The following is a 17,260-nucleotide window of genomic DNA, read 5'->3' on the forward strand; positions in this document are numbered from 1 at the left end:
CGGTTTGCTAGCAGCAGAAGCCGGAGTGAGAAATAAAACGCGAGATGCGAAGGAGCCTTTAAGAGCTGCAAGAACTAATAAACCAGCCGAGAAAAGCTCCGAACCTGCTGTCAGTGTCTCTAGCTGGGAGGAAATTACCTGTTTGCTTAACTGCTTCTGTCCTGGGCTGGTGTTTCCCTTCAGCGCGGGGGGCCGCGTACCCTGCAGGGACAGGAGTGTGGTGAAAAGCTACGCGCTGCCATCCCCCTTTCCCGGGGGAAGTGGCGGAGCGAACCGCTCACTGGAGCCACTGGAAACGCGACCGGTCGCTACGGCCCAGGTAGCAATTTTCCACCCAATATTGCGCAGTTATCTAAGCCCAGGAAAAGCTCGTGGGAAAACTGCTTGGTCCCCCTTCCCCCTTGTTTAAAGTGGGCTGGTTTGTTTTTAGTGGGTGCTTTTTAGGAAGCTGAGACAGTCCGGGGAAGAAAGTTAAAAATAAAGGAAGGCACGTAGCGAAATTAAACACAATCAAAGAGGGCACAGTGCTGGGCTAGTCCTCAAATCTCCCCTTCCCCTCGCATTTGATGGAGAATCGGTTCCCCCGGCGGATTTGCTGTAATATTGGCAGTAGGATTCCAGCCTGAAGATGGAAGGTAATTGTGGCTTTCCATAATGTCACCTTTTGGTCCCTTCATTAAGGCGCGTTTAGGCCCGTTTCCTGCATGGCTATCTTTGCCCTGAATGCTGATGAAATGATCTCACGCTTGCTTTCTGAATAATGACCCAAATTAAGAGCGAAAATACAGACCCTTCAAACCGCATTACATTAATCTAATCACTCCCAGCAGGGCCCAGCAACCCCTTTTTGATCAGAATATGGATAATCAAGCCCTTGGATTAGACTAACTGGTCCCGTCCCTCCTCCCAGGCTCTTAATATGCAAGTGTCTATTCTGCCCACGTCGGGAGGAACAATATTATTCTAGCGGGGAAGGGAGATTTCGCGGGCCGGGCCTGTGCGTGCTGCTCACTCCAAGCTCGCCAATGAACACGCGAACCAGCCGGGCACCAAATGGCTGGGGGCCGCTTCAGCGGAAGTTCGCTTTTCCCCACTTAATTGAGTGGCTAAATGCGGGCAGGCGAGGGGCCCCCTGCGTCCGATTGAGCTTCGCCGCTTGCTCCAGAGGGGCTCGGGGGCGCGTGATCAGATTCCCAAGGGGGCTTGTTCTTGTTATTTGTACGGGGGGGAAGCGACACCGGTTTTCAGGCCAGAAGCATCTTCCAATGGGGGCCAGGCCGGGGGTTGCGTGCGCTGCAGGGCAGTTGCTCTGCCTTCGAACTTGCTGCAAGATTCATCTTAATTTCCAGATACACAATCCCGCTCAGAAAAAAACCGTCTCTAAATCTGAACCCCCCGGCTGCAGGGATCCCTGCTCCCAGAGGAGGTGCTGCGCCGGAGAGCGGGTCAGAGAACTTTTTAGGGGAACATCTCCGGGCCGTTCGCTTCCCCCCGAGGCTGGTGCAAAGAGCGGCGCTCAGGGGGGGCTGCCCGGGCCCCGGGCGAACCCGGCCTTGAAGACACGCGCTGGGAGCAGCAGAAGTTCTCCCTCTTCCAAGCGACCCCGGGGGGACCGGGACCCGGGCAGCCCCGGGGTGCATTGCTCACCTCTGGGACAGCGGATTCCCGACTGGGGGCTTTCCCGCGGGTGTCCCGCTCCCTAGCCAGGGGGTCTGGCTCAAGGGGCCGAGCCTGCTCCCAGGGGCGGTTCGAGGGGAGCAGGATGGGCCCAGCGCTCTAGACCTGGCGTTCAATCCCCAGCACCGCTAGAAAGGGCCTTGGAGCCCGTTTTAAACGGGTGACTCGTTTTGCAGCCCAGACCCCAGGCCGGGTCCTCCGCAGGAGCGGGCCAGAGGGGCAGCCGGTTGCCTTTGCCCCCAGCGAGGCGAGGCCGTGCGGGCTGCAGGGGTGTGTGTGTGTGTCAGAAACAGGTGGTGGTGACACAGGAATACGCGTCCGCGCTAGTCATTTGCGAGGCCCCTACAGCCAAATGAGCATCGTAATTGCTCCTTTCTGCAGTCTCGCCTCCAGCCCCGGCGATGGGAAGAGCCTGGTCCCTGGAGCTGGAGCCCTGAGGCCTGGCAGCGTAGGAACGCAGCCTGCTCACCCCAAGGTCCATGGGCAGGGGGCTTCATGGCCCCTACTTCGGGCATGTGGTGCGTCTCCCGTCTCAGTAAGCCAGCCTGGGCCCCTGGCCGGAGCATCAGCAGGTATCAGAACAGCTACCTGCCTGCACCAGGAATGGGGGGAGGGGAGCAGCTACCTGCCTGCACCAGGAATGGGGGGAGGGGAGCAGCTACCTGCCTGCACCAGGAATAGCGGGGGGGGGAGGAGGGGAGCAGCTACCTGCCTGCACCAGGAATGGGGGGAGGGGAGCAGCTACCTGCCTGCACCAGGAATAGTCGGGGGGGGGGAGAGGAGGGGAGCAGCTACCTGCCTGCACCAGGAATGGGGGGAGGGGAGCAGCTACCTGCCTGCACCAGGAATAGCGGGGGGGAGAGGAGGGGAGCAGCTACCTGCCTGCACCAGGAATAGTCGGGGGGGGGAGAGGAGGGGAGCAGCTACCTGCCTGCACCAGGAATAGTCGGGGGGGGGGGAGAGGAGGGGAGCAGCTACCTGCCTGCACCAGGAATAGCGGGGGGGAGAGGAGGTGAGCAGCTACCTGCCTGCACCAGGAATAGTCGGGGGGGGGGGAGAGGAGAGGAGGGGAGCAGCTACCTGCCTGCACCAGGAATAGCGGGGGGGAGAGGAGGGGAGCAGCTACCTGCCTGCACCAGAAATGGGGGGAGGGGAGCAGCTACCTGCCTGCACCAGGAATGGGGGGGGAGGGGAGCAGCTACCTGCCTGCACCAGGAATAGCGGGGGGGAGAGGAGGGGAGCAGCTACCTGCCTGCACCAGGAATGGGGGGGAGGGGAGCAGCTACCTGCCTGTACCAGGTATAGCGCGCGGGGGGGGGGGGGCGCTGCAGACGTCTTTCCCGGGGTGTCACTCTCGTGTTTCTCTCTCGCATCACACGTCACGCTTTGAACGGCTCCTGCCGTCTTTTAACGCCCGCCGCGGTCCCGGTTACCCCTGGGGAGGGGACGTCGCACAGCGGGGTGGAACCGCGGTGCCTGCAGCAAGCGGCCCCTGCCCTCCCACGCCAGCGCTCAGCCGCCGGCCGGCCTGGCCCCGCCGAGCAGCAGCAGGCGAGCCGCGCGTGGAACCGGGCCGCTCCGGAGTGACTTCCAGGCCCGCAGAAGGAATGTTAAGGGGCTAGATCCGGATTCCCATTGACGCGAGCGGCCCCAGGCCCGCCGGCTGCGGGGAGCAAGGTCGAGTCCTGCTCGAGTTAGGAAGAGTTTAAAGGGACGGGAGGGGCTGGATTATCTCCACACGCCTCTGGGTGCGGAGCTTGATCTTCGCCAAGGGCAGGGGGGAGGCTGGGCTCTGACATTGACCGGGGGATACAGCCCCCGCTACGGCCACACGCTATTCCGGGGGGGGGAGGGGGATGTTCACACACACACACACACGACTCCAATTATCTCCCCCCCCCCCCCCCGCAAGATGTTGCTGCTGTCCATGACTGCTCACACTTCAGCAATCTTGCCAGCAAGCCTCAAATCACAATAATACAAACACACAGCCATGAACACAACAGCTTGAACAGGCCTGGTACTTTTTTGGCGGGGGGGTTAGAGGGACCTCTATGTAAAGTGACACTAAAGTTGCCACCATTTCAGACCCCACCCCCTTTGGTGCGCTCCATTTGCCTTGCTGCTGGGGGGGTGCTATCCCCCACGTGCTAATTCCAGCCTAACACCTGCCCCCCACCCCGGAAGATGAGAAAAGGGGGGGGCAGGTGTGGGGAGCAGCAGGGGGGGGCAGCGGGCTGGGGAGAAGCACTGGGAAGCGACCAACCCAAAGGCAGATGCGTTGCCCTTTTCCCTGCACTCCGCTCTCCAAACGTCTGAGCAACCGGTTTGCTGCTAGAAACATGTTAATTGCCAACGGAGCTCATTAAGGCATGCACATGCAAAACACAGCGAGGGAGATTAAATGGACAAAAGCGCAATAATGAACTGTCAACAATCGAACCCATCTACACGACCAGCAGCACTCAAGAATGAGGCATTTGGAGGCAACAAAGGATTGTCTGGGACAGGAAGAAAGGACGACCTAGACTTTTGTTTAGTCAACACAATTGATTACAAATGAGAGATTAACAGGATAGCTCCCGAGTTTTTTTGAAGGAGGCAGAAGAGAAAAGTCCAATTAAGTCCACCGAATGTTAACTACATTGATTTCCACGGCCAGCCCCAAAGAAATTCTCATTAAACCATCCCTGGCGATCCCTTTTGGAAAGTAATTTGTCTCCCTGATGGAGCAGAGAAAGGGAGCCGTGTAAAGAGAAAGAAGCGCTAGTTCTTGGCACAATGCGCTTAGGAGACACAGGAAAGAGCCAAAGGGGGAGTTAATGAGCATCTGACAAGCCGCTTGGATTCAGGCCTGGAGAGCAGTGATGAAAAGATGGAATTGGCCAACAACTATTCTTTATATCAAACATAAAAAGGCCAATCTGAAACAGGGCTGCTGAAAGCTGGTGGGGAAGAAAAGCAAGGCCCCCACTGCCCCATTGGGATGGAAAATGCATTGGCATGTCCTCTCCCAACCGGGCTCGGGCTGGACATGGTGGCGCGTAGCTAAGCTCCACCGGGTCAGATAATAACAAGCCTTCCCTGCTGGCCTGGAGATGGAGATCCTGTCCACTTCCCTGTCTCCTGCCAGCGCTTGGAGTGAAGGTGATGCCAGCTGGACGCGTCACTTATTTCTGAACTGTTGTAAGAAGTAAGATACAACCACAGCCACCAGGCCAATCCCCCCTCGCGGCAGGCGCTCCTACCGCCATAGACAGCCTTCAAGCAGTAACTCCACAACACAGGAACTTGCAGGGAAGCCTAGTTGTGTCCCAGTCCCACCTCGCGTAGAGCACGTCAAGACAGGGAAAAAAGTGTTTTAAACACATTAGCAGATGTGTTAAAATCCTACTTTGAAGACAAGGTAGTTGCCGTTTTAACACTTGTTAATTGGTATAGGTAAATCCCAGACGCCCTCGCAGAGTTAGCTTGGACCAGCTAACACCTAGGACTGCCTCGTTTCACTGGGATTTTAACACATTAATAAAACACCTTGTTTCCCTAATGAAGACATGGTCACGTTGGCACATGTTTCCCTGAACTGGCAGGATCATAGGTTCTCATTCAGCCTGCTAAAATTGGGCTTACTTGTGTCTACACCGGTGTAGAGTGTGGTTTGCAATTGAGTTAAGATAGCGCAAGGTAACAATTAAAAATAAATAAGCTTTTTTCCTAGTCTAGACTAGTCCAGCATGGGCACCCTTCAATCAGTTTAGAACTGGTTTATATTGATTTTGGCCTAAGTCAGTATTGACTTTGGTTTAGAAAAGGCCTATCCAGTTAGCTTAAGTCAATAGGAGGCTCAATTCATAAGCCCTTTTAAAACCAATTTGTCCATAGACACATTAGGGGTTTGCAGCAGTTTAACTAGTTACATCTGTGTGTGTAGACAATGTCTTAAGGGAGCACTTGTATAATTTTCCATGAAGCATTTTGGTTTAGGAAATATTACAGTTTTTTTCTGGGTGTCTTATAATGAGACAGAAAACCAGAGTTCCAGACAGGTGTCTGTAATAAACGGACGATTATTTTTAATGTGGTGAAAGTAAGATTCATATGCTAAACTGCACTTTTAACTGCTTCAGCTCTGCCCCTCTAGAATTATGGGGTGAAAGCCTGGCCCAACTGATGTCCTAAACACTGAGTAACTTCAGAGAGCCACCAGTCTGGATGCAAACCTACTTCCCACAAATACAAACATATCAGATGCTTCATGGCATAAAACTGATCTGTGAACTGATGAGAGGTAGGAAGAGCCTTGCTCTATGAGAAAACTATTCCCTAGTTTGCCACTGCAGGATTCTTGCACCTCCTCTGAAGCATCTGAGATTGGCCAATATCAGAGACAGGTCCACTGGTTTTCATAGCATCTAGACCTCGAACCACTTTCACTGCCCACCGCTGAGCAGGGGCGGATTTAGAGTTAGTGGGGCCCTGTGCGCAGTTTCATTTTTTGGGGCCCCAGCCAAGAAAAAGAAAGCCAGACCTCTGTCCACCCCAAGCGCGGGTCCAGACCTGGGCACGGGCCGCGAGGCAGCAGCCGGGAACTGGGAGTGCGGGCAGGGCTGCTGACAGAATTGCTGCCCCCCTGGGCAAGGTGGGGGGGCTGGCCCCCGGAAGGAGCGGGGCTGGGGGCTAGCCCTTCAGTGCTAGCCGGCCCGGAGAAGCAGGCAGAGACCCACGTGGCGACGGTCACCTGAGCGCCCTGCTGCCTCTGCACGCTGATCTCTGCTCGCCTCCGCTGCTGCTGGGTCCTTGCAAAGCAGGGGGCTGCGATTTCCCCTTAGCCGCCGCGGCCGGGATCGGGCACCTCCCTGTCTCCCCAGGAGCCCGGGTGGTTCTGTGCGCCTAACAATATGTCCTAACGTAAGTGGCGTGGGGCGGCAGTGGCGCTCAGCATAAAACATGGGGGTGCTGCACCCCCCCCCCTAGTTCCCATGCCTATGCTTTGGGGCTCTCTGTCGTAGAGGGGCCCCATGCCACGGCATGTTTCGGGGTACATCTGCTCCTGCCGCTGAACCCTATTTCTGCTGTAACGTTTTAGAGATAGGGTGACCAGAACCAGATAGTGTTCCAGGTAAGCCATCTGATGGATTTAAAGAATGGCATTTTCAATCCCATTCCTTATGCATCCTAGTATTTGCCTTACACTGAACAGAACTGTTCATTGAGCTGTCCACAGCTAAAGCTTTTCCTTGCCTGATTACAGTTAGTTTAGTTACTAACATTTTACCAAAGACAAACACAATTGTTGGCAAAACCCCACAGGGACATAAGTAATTTGTTATTCCCAGTGTGGTTTACCTTGCATTTGTCAATGCTGCCCACTCGCCTGGCTTGGTTAGGGCTCTCCCAAGTTCCTCAGGGGCTTCTCTGGTCTTGGTAAATTTAAATAATGTAGGGTCAGCTGCCAATTTTCATCCCCTATATTGAAGACACTGGCCCCTGAGCAGATTCCTGAGGTATGCCCCTGTTAGCCTTTTGCAATGTTGACATTGACCACACTTTGTTTTCACAAAGCCAGTTTCTGATCCATGATAGTGCTTTGCCTCACACCCCATGACTCCTTATCTAATGCTTTCCTTCCATTTCCCCCTTCAGCCCTTGTTTTCCCTTTCAGATCTCATTTTGTGACCCCTGCTCCACACCCCCTGCACTGCCTACGGGCAGATCAGACACATACCTGTCTCCCCCTCCCCCATACCACACACACCTCTGCCCTCCCACAGAACACATGGACGTCTACTCCCTGGCACAGGCCAAACTCTGAGGCTGGCACGAGAACCTAGGAACTGGCCTAGCAAGATGGGAGGGGGACTAAAGGCACGGGGGACTATAGAGGTAGCTGTGGGAGAGCTGCCTTTTTGACGTTGTTGCATCAGACTGTGGCTGTGCAGAACAGATACAGTAAAGAAAAGGGCTGCAGGGCCACCAGTGTGTTTGTCTAGGACTTCTGCAAAGGAGTTAATTTACTAGAGTACATGTTCTCACTAGCAACTCCAATTCTAGGGGCCCAGAGCCAATCATCTCATCGTTATCTTCAGCATTGTGTATATTTTTGCCAATTTTGGGGGTATGGGCTTTAGCATAAATTGGAGGGACTCAGAGTAAGTGACTGATGGAGGTTTCTATGGCAGTGGGGACCAGGCTGGCCCCTTTAACCATTAATTTCCAGACGTTCTAACAGCTGGTGTGCTGTGGGTTCTGTTTTGGTAAAGAAAGTAACAGTGGGTGGCATAGTTCCATAGAGATTAAGGCCATAAGGGACCATTAGATCATCTAGTCCGACCTGTCTATCGCAGGCCATTGAATTTCATCCAGAAGCCCCTACACTGAGCCCAGTGACTTTAGACAGACCAAAGCATTTCGGTCCTCAAAACACCAAACTGTTGTGTGCCAGAGGCACAGAGCAGGGGAGAGGGTGATGCCATCAACGCACACTGATTGCCACTGAAACATGGCCATGTGTAAGTCATTTTAACAGCATTCTCTATCTGTGATTTCCCCAGGGCCTTTTGAACACGCACCAGACATTTAAGTCAGGCTGGTATATAAGGTCCAGAGGAGAAGTAGTTTACTCTGCCAGTCTTCTGAGGCCCACCAAAGCAGCTCCCTTCTCCCTTTCTTCAGGATTATTGAAGGGGGGGGGGGGGGGAGAAGGAAAACCGATTGCTTCAGGATTTAGAGCTAGAAAACTTTAAATGCTTAAAAATTTCCCATCAATCAGGATCTTTGCCTTTCCCTGTCTCCCCCTCCAATGCCCCCAGCGTCCCTGCACACAGCTCAATGCTTTTCTCAATCCCCTATACCCTTCCATGTTCCCAGTCTCCCAATTCTAGGCATCCCTACACATCCTAGTCCCCTACTCCTCCTTCAGCCCCCTTTCCTACCCCTCCATACACATCCTCTTCCTGTCTTCCCCACAATGCCCTGTTCCAAGTAGCACTGCATCAGGCCACCTACTCCCCTAGCCCCAGTCTATATGCCTCCCCGTCAGCACCTCTTCCCCATTTCATCCTGTCTTCCCTGTGCATAAACTACGCCTGGTGTCAGGAATGGGTCGATTCAGAGCTGAAACCATTTCAGAGTAATTGCAAACCTTACCCTGCACACCCAGGAAAACAGCTCTGGACAAGCATCGCCCAGGCTGTAGTCACAAGTAGCAAAGAGAGACAAAACACTGCAGCTTGAAAACTATACACGGCTACCCTGTGGCCAGAGCATTTCTCCATTCTGGCTTCATGCACAGAGAAACAGAGCTGGGGCTTTCTTCAGCCTGGGCCAAGCCCACCCCAGCAAACCACATAGCTGACACTTTGTTTAGCCTATGAAGCAGGGTGGAGGAAGGAATCAACATACCAGGTCTAGTGCAAGCAGGATCATTTCCCCAGCTCTTCCTGATCCCTTGGATTAGACAACCATTTTCTTTTTCCCTGCCAAGCCCCTCCCCCAGCATTCTACTGGCTATTTACAACCCTGCTTTAATACTCTCATAGTTAACTCATTTGCTGCCTGCCTTAGTGCGGAACATCGCAAGCTATTTTAATGTTTTCATTATTAGCCTAAAGCTTTGTAATTTTGCCACTAACGGACGCTACTAAAAGCCACGTCTCCTCAGCAAGGCGAACAAAACAAATCTGCAGTTTCTAGGCCAAGCCACTTCGGAAATATTGGGAGCCAAAGACAATTAGAACATTTTTCAAAAGTGAACTTCAGGCAAATTTTCAAAACACTGTGCCTTTAAAACTTCTGTTCAGCTCCTAATTTGACTTCCCAGGAACACTCTACCCTGAGATGCAGCATGAGACATTTCAGGAAAATCAGTTTCCTTTTGGGGAGGCTGGAGCGCCTACCACTTCTTTTATTAATCCCAAATTTCAGAGATGTGGCTTGACTGTGTTAGGCCCTGATCCTGCGAAAACTTCACAGTTTATGAACTGTGAATGGCTGACTCCAGTGTGTAAAATTAAGCACATGCATAAGTGTTTGTAGGATTGGTTCCTGAGTCAATAATAGAAACTGTAGTAGGGGTAGCTACTGTTCTCTGATACTACCCTTGCTGGAAAGCATTCATTAAGATGGCAGATGCCACTTCGAGTGATACAAAAGTAACTGATTGGCCCTATTCCCAATCACTGAATGAAGATACTGAAAGAATGGCAGGTATTTCTAAAATCTGCTTGGATTTCACCTTTTTAAGAAGATTACTATTATCATATATAATTTTGCCAACAGCCCAATTGGTGATTAGGGTCTCAGTGCACTAGGCACTGTACAAACATGTAGCAAAAAGATAGAGCCTGCCCCAAAGAGCTCACAAGCTGGTTATGAGATGGAACAGGAGGAGGAGGCAAACGGGAGCGGAATGAGATAATAGTCAAGGAAGCAAGTTTTCATACAGGAAACTGTGGTCTCACCATCTTTGTGTGTGTGTATGTAGATGACTAGAGTAGAATAGATTGGATTAATGAGAAACCCCAAAAGTGATGTGCTCCTAGTGGATACAGGTATGTATATATATATATATATATAACAATGTCCACACTATTGTAACATTGGAGGTCTACCTAGGAAACGAGCCCAGTGAAAAGAAAATCCTAGTTTTGATAGGTCAGATAAATCAATCCATCTCTGGTCTGAAGAACTAATGACTTAAGTTATGACATCTTCGTATATCAGCTGAAATTGGTATTTGTGTACCTCGTACAAGAGGCTGTGGGTGCTTTGCACCAGCACAACCACAGAAAGGGTTAAAGACTTAGGTCCAGATCCTCAAAGCTGTTAAGGCTCAGTGGAAGTTGAAAACAACGGAAGTTCAAAGCCTACCCACCTTTGAGGATCTGGGCCTTTGTAACCCACAACATTGTGCTCAGTCAATGATATTGCAAAACCACAGGCAGATTTTGGCCTTAAAGCATGCAGGTATTTTAAATTCACAGAGAGCACCTGGGATCCTTTACAATCATTTCTCCAAAATCCCACTAACTGTCATATATTCTATTTCCTTCCCCGCTGGTGCCTCTTGCCAAGATATTTTGCATAAATAGACGCTTTCTAATTTATAATCAGCCTCCTCCTCCTGATTCATTATATTAATGATTTGGGATGTCACCAAGATTGGATTGTGGCATCACTGAATGAATCCAGCAGGAGAAAGCTGATTATAAAGGAAGAAAAGCACAAATGTACTCAAAACACCTTGGCAATCAGAAACTAAGGGAAAGGAAACCTGAAGAACACAACAATGTAGAGCAGCAGTGGCTCTTTAAATCATTCTAAATGCACTTCAGAGACGACAGAGAAAAACTGTGACAGACTTCATTCAGTTTGTATGGATTAGGTCTCTCACATTATTATGGGCATTTATTTCCAGGGAAGCACAATGACAAGCTAATCTATTGTTTCCTTTGAATTATCGTTGCTATTAAGTGATCACAAATATACAAAGATTTCTTTAGTTTGCTTTTTTTTTTTTTTTTTGGCAGAGAGTTTGTTTCTGGCCCAGAACATTTTACCTTCCTTTGAAAGATAAACATTCCCCTATTTGTTCCATAGTTTAGACCTTCAATGAGCCTGCTCTGTCTCATTTCAAAGCTCCAGAAAAATGAAGGCGTAATGCTCCTTTTATAGCATCTTGGCTTTGGGCTTTCTTAAGCCTCATGTGTCTAACTTAGAGCAATTCCATCTTCTCAGATAACCAGTTGCTTCTGTTGTAAGAAAAGTCTTTGAGCAGAGGCAAAAACACATATTTTGTGGCCAAAGCAAGGGGAAGCATGCAGTTTGGATAGCAATTTAAACAAAGCTGCAGGCATGCAATTCACTTAAGCAAATTAGCCACCAGAGTCTATTATAGCACAACAGTCAAAGAGCTTTGAATGATGCTATTGGGAACATATACACACTAATAATTGCAGATATAGAAATATAAGCCTGAAAACAAAAACTGTTTTGTGACACAGCTGGGTATATTTGACAGGTACTCATTGACTGTGGGCTTAAGCTATAAACTGACCAAAGAAACAGTGATTTATTTAAAGGAGAATAAAAATTATTTTTATTAATTTACAATATATTTACAAAACAATCTTATGAAATCTGGCGGGACTTGTATTTCTTTTAAGAGCATGATGTAAACAAACTTCTTGGTATTCAGTGGCCTTTCAAATAGGGGCCTTTGGTAAGTGATATGGTTAGGAATCAGGAGAAAGAACAAACCCAATAATTTTAAAGATAATCATAATTCCTGGGTGAAAAGTTATGGAAGGGAATGATTAAATTCATTACTAATACATATGTAATATAGATCAGTGACAAACTCCTGTGATGAGGATCTCACAAAAAACAACCAGAAGATTATATATGCCCTGGGTGCAGGTCATAGCATTCTCAAGAGCTTTTTTACCATTGTTTTTGAAAGAGTAACAAATTCCCAATTTAAATGGTACTACATACTGCGAAGACAAAAACGTCACACTGCAGGAGGATCCAAAAAGGAATTGTTCTTGCATCTATCTCTTCCATAAAGGCATTTTAAAAATCCATATCCATATCTTGCTGGTAAGATGATACCTTAGATAATCAAATACTTGATTGTGTCATTGTTGTGAAACAAAAATGTGAATCCATAGGTCACCTCCACTTTAGGTTTGGCAGAATATGGGATTTCTCAGCAATAAACTTCTGAAATTCTGATCTCCATACAGCTGTTTAACTCTTTCAATTCAGTGTCAAATGAGAACTCAGGAGAAGGAATATTATTTTAAACAAGCAATTTTTTTTGCAGCTGGTCTCTTGTACATGTATTCACTGGATCAAACTCAGCACTGCTCTGCACTTCAAACAGCTCCCATTAAATCAGTGGGATTGCCATACTGGTCTTTTGGAACCAGCATAGCCCCTTTCCTACAGTAAGCTATACATCTGACGTAGCACAAGAATACACAAAAGTAATCATTGTGTCATGCGGATCACTCCTTACTGCAACTTTAAAAACACGTTTTCCAAGGATCTGGTCTTTGGATGACATAAAACATATTTATGAAATTAGTTCGCTCTATTTAAAAATGGTATAACAGCTTTAAATCTTCAGAGGATTCCTAAGGCTAAGTAATATCTTGTATCTTAGCTGTATAAGTACTAAATTATTAAAATAAAATGAATATTTGAAAAACTTTTGTTTTGTAGTAAATAATTTTTAAGGGCTACATTTTCAGAAGCAACCTCTAAGATTACACTCAATTTCAGAGTCAGATTTTAAAATATTGTTTAATGCACAGAAGTTCAAACGGAGCATTTTGACAGCTAACTACTTGAATTGCATGCACAAAAGCAATTTGAGCACCACACCCGAGTGTGTGTGTAAAACTGCAGCCTCCGGTGTAGAATCTAGCTCGAAGCCTCTATGAAAATATGGTCTTGAATATAAACAACTATGGATACCATACAAAGGGGGAAATGCACCTAAAAATTAATAAAAACTCTTATTTTATAAATATCTTATAGGAAAATAACAAAAGGCTCGAGAAAGTATTCAGGAATAAAGAATTTCTCATCCCAAAGAAATACCTAACTCCACTGCCTCCCCCAGTGATCAAGAAGGTGTACGGCTAAGGAAATGTGGTGGTGGAGGTGACGACATGGGTATGAATCAGGCGGTGTTCTTAGGTTAGTACAATGGTTACTCATCAGTGCATAAACTTAACAAATAAGGCGATTCAGTATTCCTTCTTATGAGACACACAAGCGCTAATCCACACACAGTAAAGTCATTTGTTTTCCCACTGCTTTTCTCAATTAAGAATATATTTCAGCCAGGAGCTTGTCATGGACTATGTGGATTAAGTTGTAGTACTAGCAGTAAAAGGACAAGAAGGGAGAACCTGACAGAACAGCGTGTAGGGCAGCATGTGCTCAGTAAAAAAGCACTTAAGAACTGAAAGGAAACTACATAGGCTAATTAAAAAAAAAAGATGATGGGGGGTCAGAGATGTGGCTGACTACTTGGAATCATATGTTCCAAATAGTGACCATAGCTCAGGACAGCATCCCTATTCAGGACCAAATTTAAGCACAGGCTTAAACCCCACTGGAGTCAGTAAGACTTAAGCACATGCTTAAAGTTAAGCACACATTCGAGTGCTGGCTTGAATTAGGGCCAAGATACACAGCAACTTAAGGCACACAGGACCAACAGTAACCCTAGCAATATATTAGGGTGGTTGACAAGGTCTATTAAGTGCTGCATGAGCGACAGCATGATTGTCCTCAGTGCTGACAATAGGCCTTGAGCTCTCCAATCAAGTGAAGGGGAGAGACTCACCCCTATTTGTTCATCTCAGATGCCCTGAGGTTTGCCTCTCTGCCCCATTTCCTTTATTGTTCCACACGGTCCATGTACAATCTCTGTATGTGCTAATCTCTTACCACACTGGGTTACAGTGGTGCGGGCAGTGACATGCCCTCTTTTGCCTTGAATACTGCATGCAGATGTGGTCGCCCCATCTCAAACAAGATGTATTGGAATTGGAAAAGGTTCAGAAAAGGGCAACAAAAATGATTAGGGGTATAGAACAGCTTCCGTATGAGGAGAGATTAATAAGACTGGGACTTTTCAGCTTGGAAGAGAGATGACTAAGGGGGGATATGATAGAGGTCTATAAAATCATGACTGGTATAGAGAAAGTAAATAAGGAAATGTTATTTACGCCTTCTCATAATTCAAGAACAAGGGGCCACCAAATGAAATGAAGAGGTAGCAGGTTTAAAACACACACAAGAAAGTATTTTTTCACGCAACACACTGTCAACCTCTGGAACCCCTTGCCAGAGGATGTTGTGGTGGACAATACTATAACAGGGTTCAAAAGGGAGCTAGATAAATTCATGGAGGATAGATCCATCAATGGCTATTAGCCAGGATGGGCAGGGATGGTGTCCCTAGCCTCTGTTTGCCAGAAGCTGGGATTGGGTGACGGGGCATGGATCACTTGATGATAACCTGTCTGTTCATTCCCTTTGGGGCACCTGCCATTGGTCACTGTCAGAGGACAGGATGCTGGGCTAGATGAACCTTTGGTCTGACCCAGTATGGCCGTTCTTATGTATTTTCCTGCATTGGATAGATATATTTCCTTATGCACTAGAGTAGCTGTACTTCTGCTGCTCCCAAGGCCATACCCTTTGAACAATATGGAATTTCATTTCCTAAGTCTCTAAAGGGAGGATGAGTTTAGCATCATCAGTATTGTTTTCAATTTAAGCTTCAACATTCTGCACACTATAAAATCCTTACTGAATTAAACCAAACTAGGTCTTTTGGATTGTAATTGATTGAAATTAACTAAAAGAAATGAATGTTAAAATATCTGGAGCTGTTAACTACCAAAGTCAGACACCCTAAGTCTGGGAATGTGATCTTTTCCCTGAATCAACATTTCACAATTTCATCATGTGTTTAGTTGTCATTTTCAGATTGAAACAGAAATAAATTTTACTGTGGTTGAATATTACTTCATTATTTTCAAATCTCAGGGAGAGATTTTCAAAAGTACAAATGGGAGATAGGAACTTAAATTCCATTCTTTTTCATTGGGAGCTTCTAAGAGGGCCTCTGAGGGTACGTGTACACAGCAAAACCTACAGCTAGCCCGTGCCAGGTGACTTGGACTCATGGGGTTCAGACTGCAGGGCTGTTTAACTGCTATGTAGCCTCTGGCGACCCTCCCACCTTGCATGGTCCCGAGTCCAGGCTCCATCCTGAGTCCAGCAGTGGAACAGCCCTGCTGCCTGAGCCCCACAAACCCAGGTCGGCACAGGCCAGACATGGATGTCTAGTTGCTGAGTAGACATACTCTGGGAATTCCTACCAGCTCGGGCCTTGTAGGCAAGATAGGCAGGGGAAATGCTTACTTTGTGAATCCTGCTGGACCTTAGGCATGAGCTTGCTGAACAGCTTGGTGGCATCAGTACTTAAGGTGGATTTGCACCTGAGCACCAAAAGGAACTTCAGCACCCATGGAATGTAGGCACCTACTGGGTGGGGCAGCAGCTGACCACAAGTTTTAAGGATCTCAATTTTCAAGTTGGGCACATGCAATTAGTTATCTAAATGCCTTTGTGGATGTTGCCCTGAAAGTCTGTGGCAGAGCAGGGAATTGAATCCAGGTCTCTTGCTAGTGAGCTAACCACTGACTCATCCTTCCTCTTTGGGAGCCCAACTTCCTTTGTGCCTTTCAAAAAGCTCCCCTTTGAAGTATAAAAACTGTTGCTTTTCTATCACTCCTGCATCTGGCTGGATTTATAATTTCAGAGCTCCAGAACTAAAAATCTGCGCACACTGCTGTTAAATCAACAGTATGGCTGAGAATCACTTTGTAAGATTATAGAACAAAATATTACCAATTTGTCTTTGTGACAGAACAATGAGTAGGTATAAAATTGCAACAGTCTCTATGCCAGTTTTTTTTAAGCTTTCTGCTTCTAAGATGAAAGCCTAATTTGATATTTTTGTAGTTATATAACAGTTCTAATATTTTGTGACATTTTGTATTGTGACACTATAGATGGAATTGTCATCGGACTGACACCCTTTACTGTTTATTCCTTAATTACAACTGTTAACAACACTGCAGAGAAGCGTGCTAATCTGCCATCACATATTATGAAAACAACGTTATTGTTACAAACACCAACACCCACTCAACAGGATATTTCTAACATGGCAGTTTCTGTAAAAACTTATCAGTTTAATGGACACTTAAATAGAAAAAGTTTCATATAAACTTTGAACATGTAAAATCATTTTAAAGTGCAGCTGGGGGGGATTTTTTTGTGTGTGTGTGAATCTTTGAGTGATTTAAATTCAGCAAACTAAGGGCCTGATCTAGCAGAAAATAGCTTCTGCAGGTGTTGGCCCTTGCAAACTGTTCAGACTTCCTGTGGTCTCCAGCTGGAGAGGCTGCTCCCTATTCTGAGGGGCAATGAATTCCTCACTAATAGCCAGTCAGCACTGGATAATTAAATCCTATTTGATTAATTAAATTCACGTAATGCTCTAAATGCACAATTCGGAAGGTGAACCTTCCTTATGGAGCAGTATAAAGAGCTGTGATACTTGTGTACAGGTTGGTCAGGGAGTAGAAGAAAGGTGCTATTAGATCATCCACCCATAACACAAAAATCAGATATAGGGACAAGGTTACCACCAGACACAGATACATGACAAACCCCTAACAGCAAATAAGAGGGTGAGGGCTCATCATTCCTAATAGTTCCTGGTAATTAATTTGGTTAGCCTATAGCTGACTGGAGTGGTTTGCATAGCCCCATTTCATATAACCATGTACATGAATTCTTCTTGCACTATGGAAGTAGTAATCACCCTTTATTGAAATTGGTTTCTATTGATCTTCTTGACTCGAGTCCCAATTCTGGAGGAAACCCCCACTCCCAAAGTCCACCATCCTTCCTCGCTATGGAAGAGTGAAAAAGCACAAAGACTTCTAAGTCATTTACTTGAAAGGATTTCTCTCTAAATTGGGTC

The sequence above is a fragment of the Emys orbicularis genome, chromosome 7 (genome assembly GCF_028017835.1).
Source record: "Emys orbicularis isolate rEmyOrb1 chromosome 7, rEmyOrb1.hap1, whole genome shotgun sequence".
In the NCBI taxonomy this organism is placed as follows: domain Eukaryota; kingdom Metazoa; phylum Chordata; order Testudines; family Emydidae; genus Emys; species Emys orbicularis.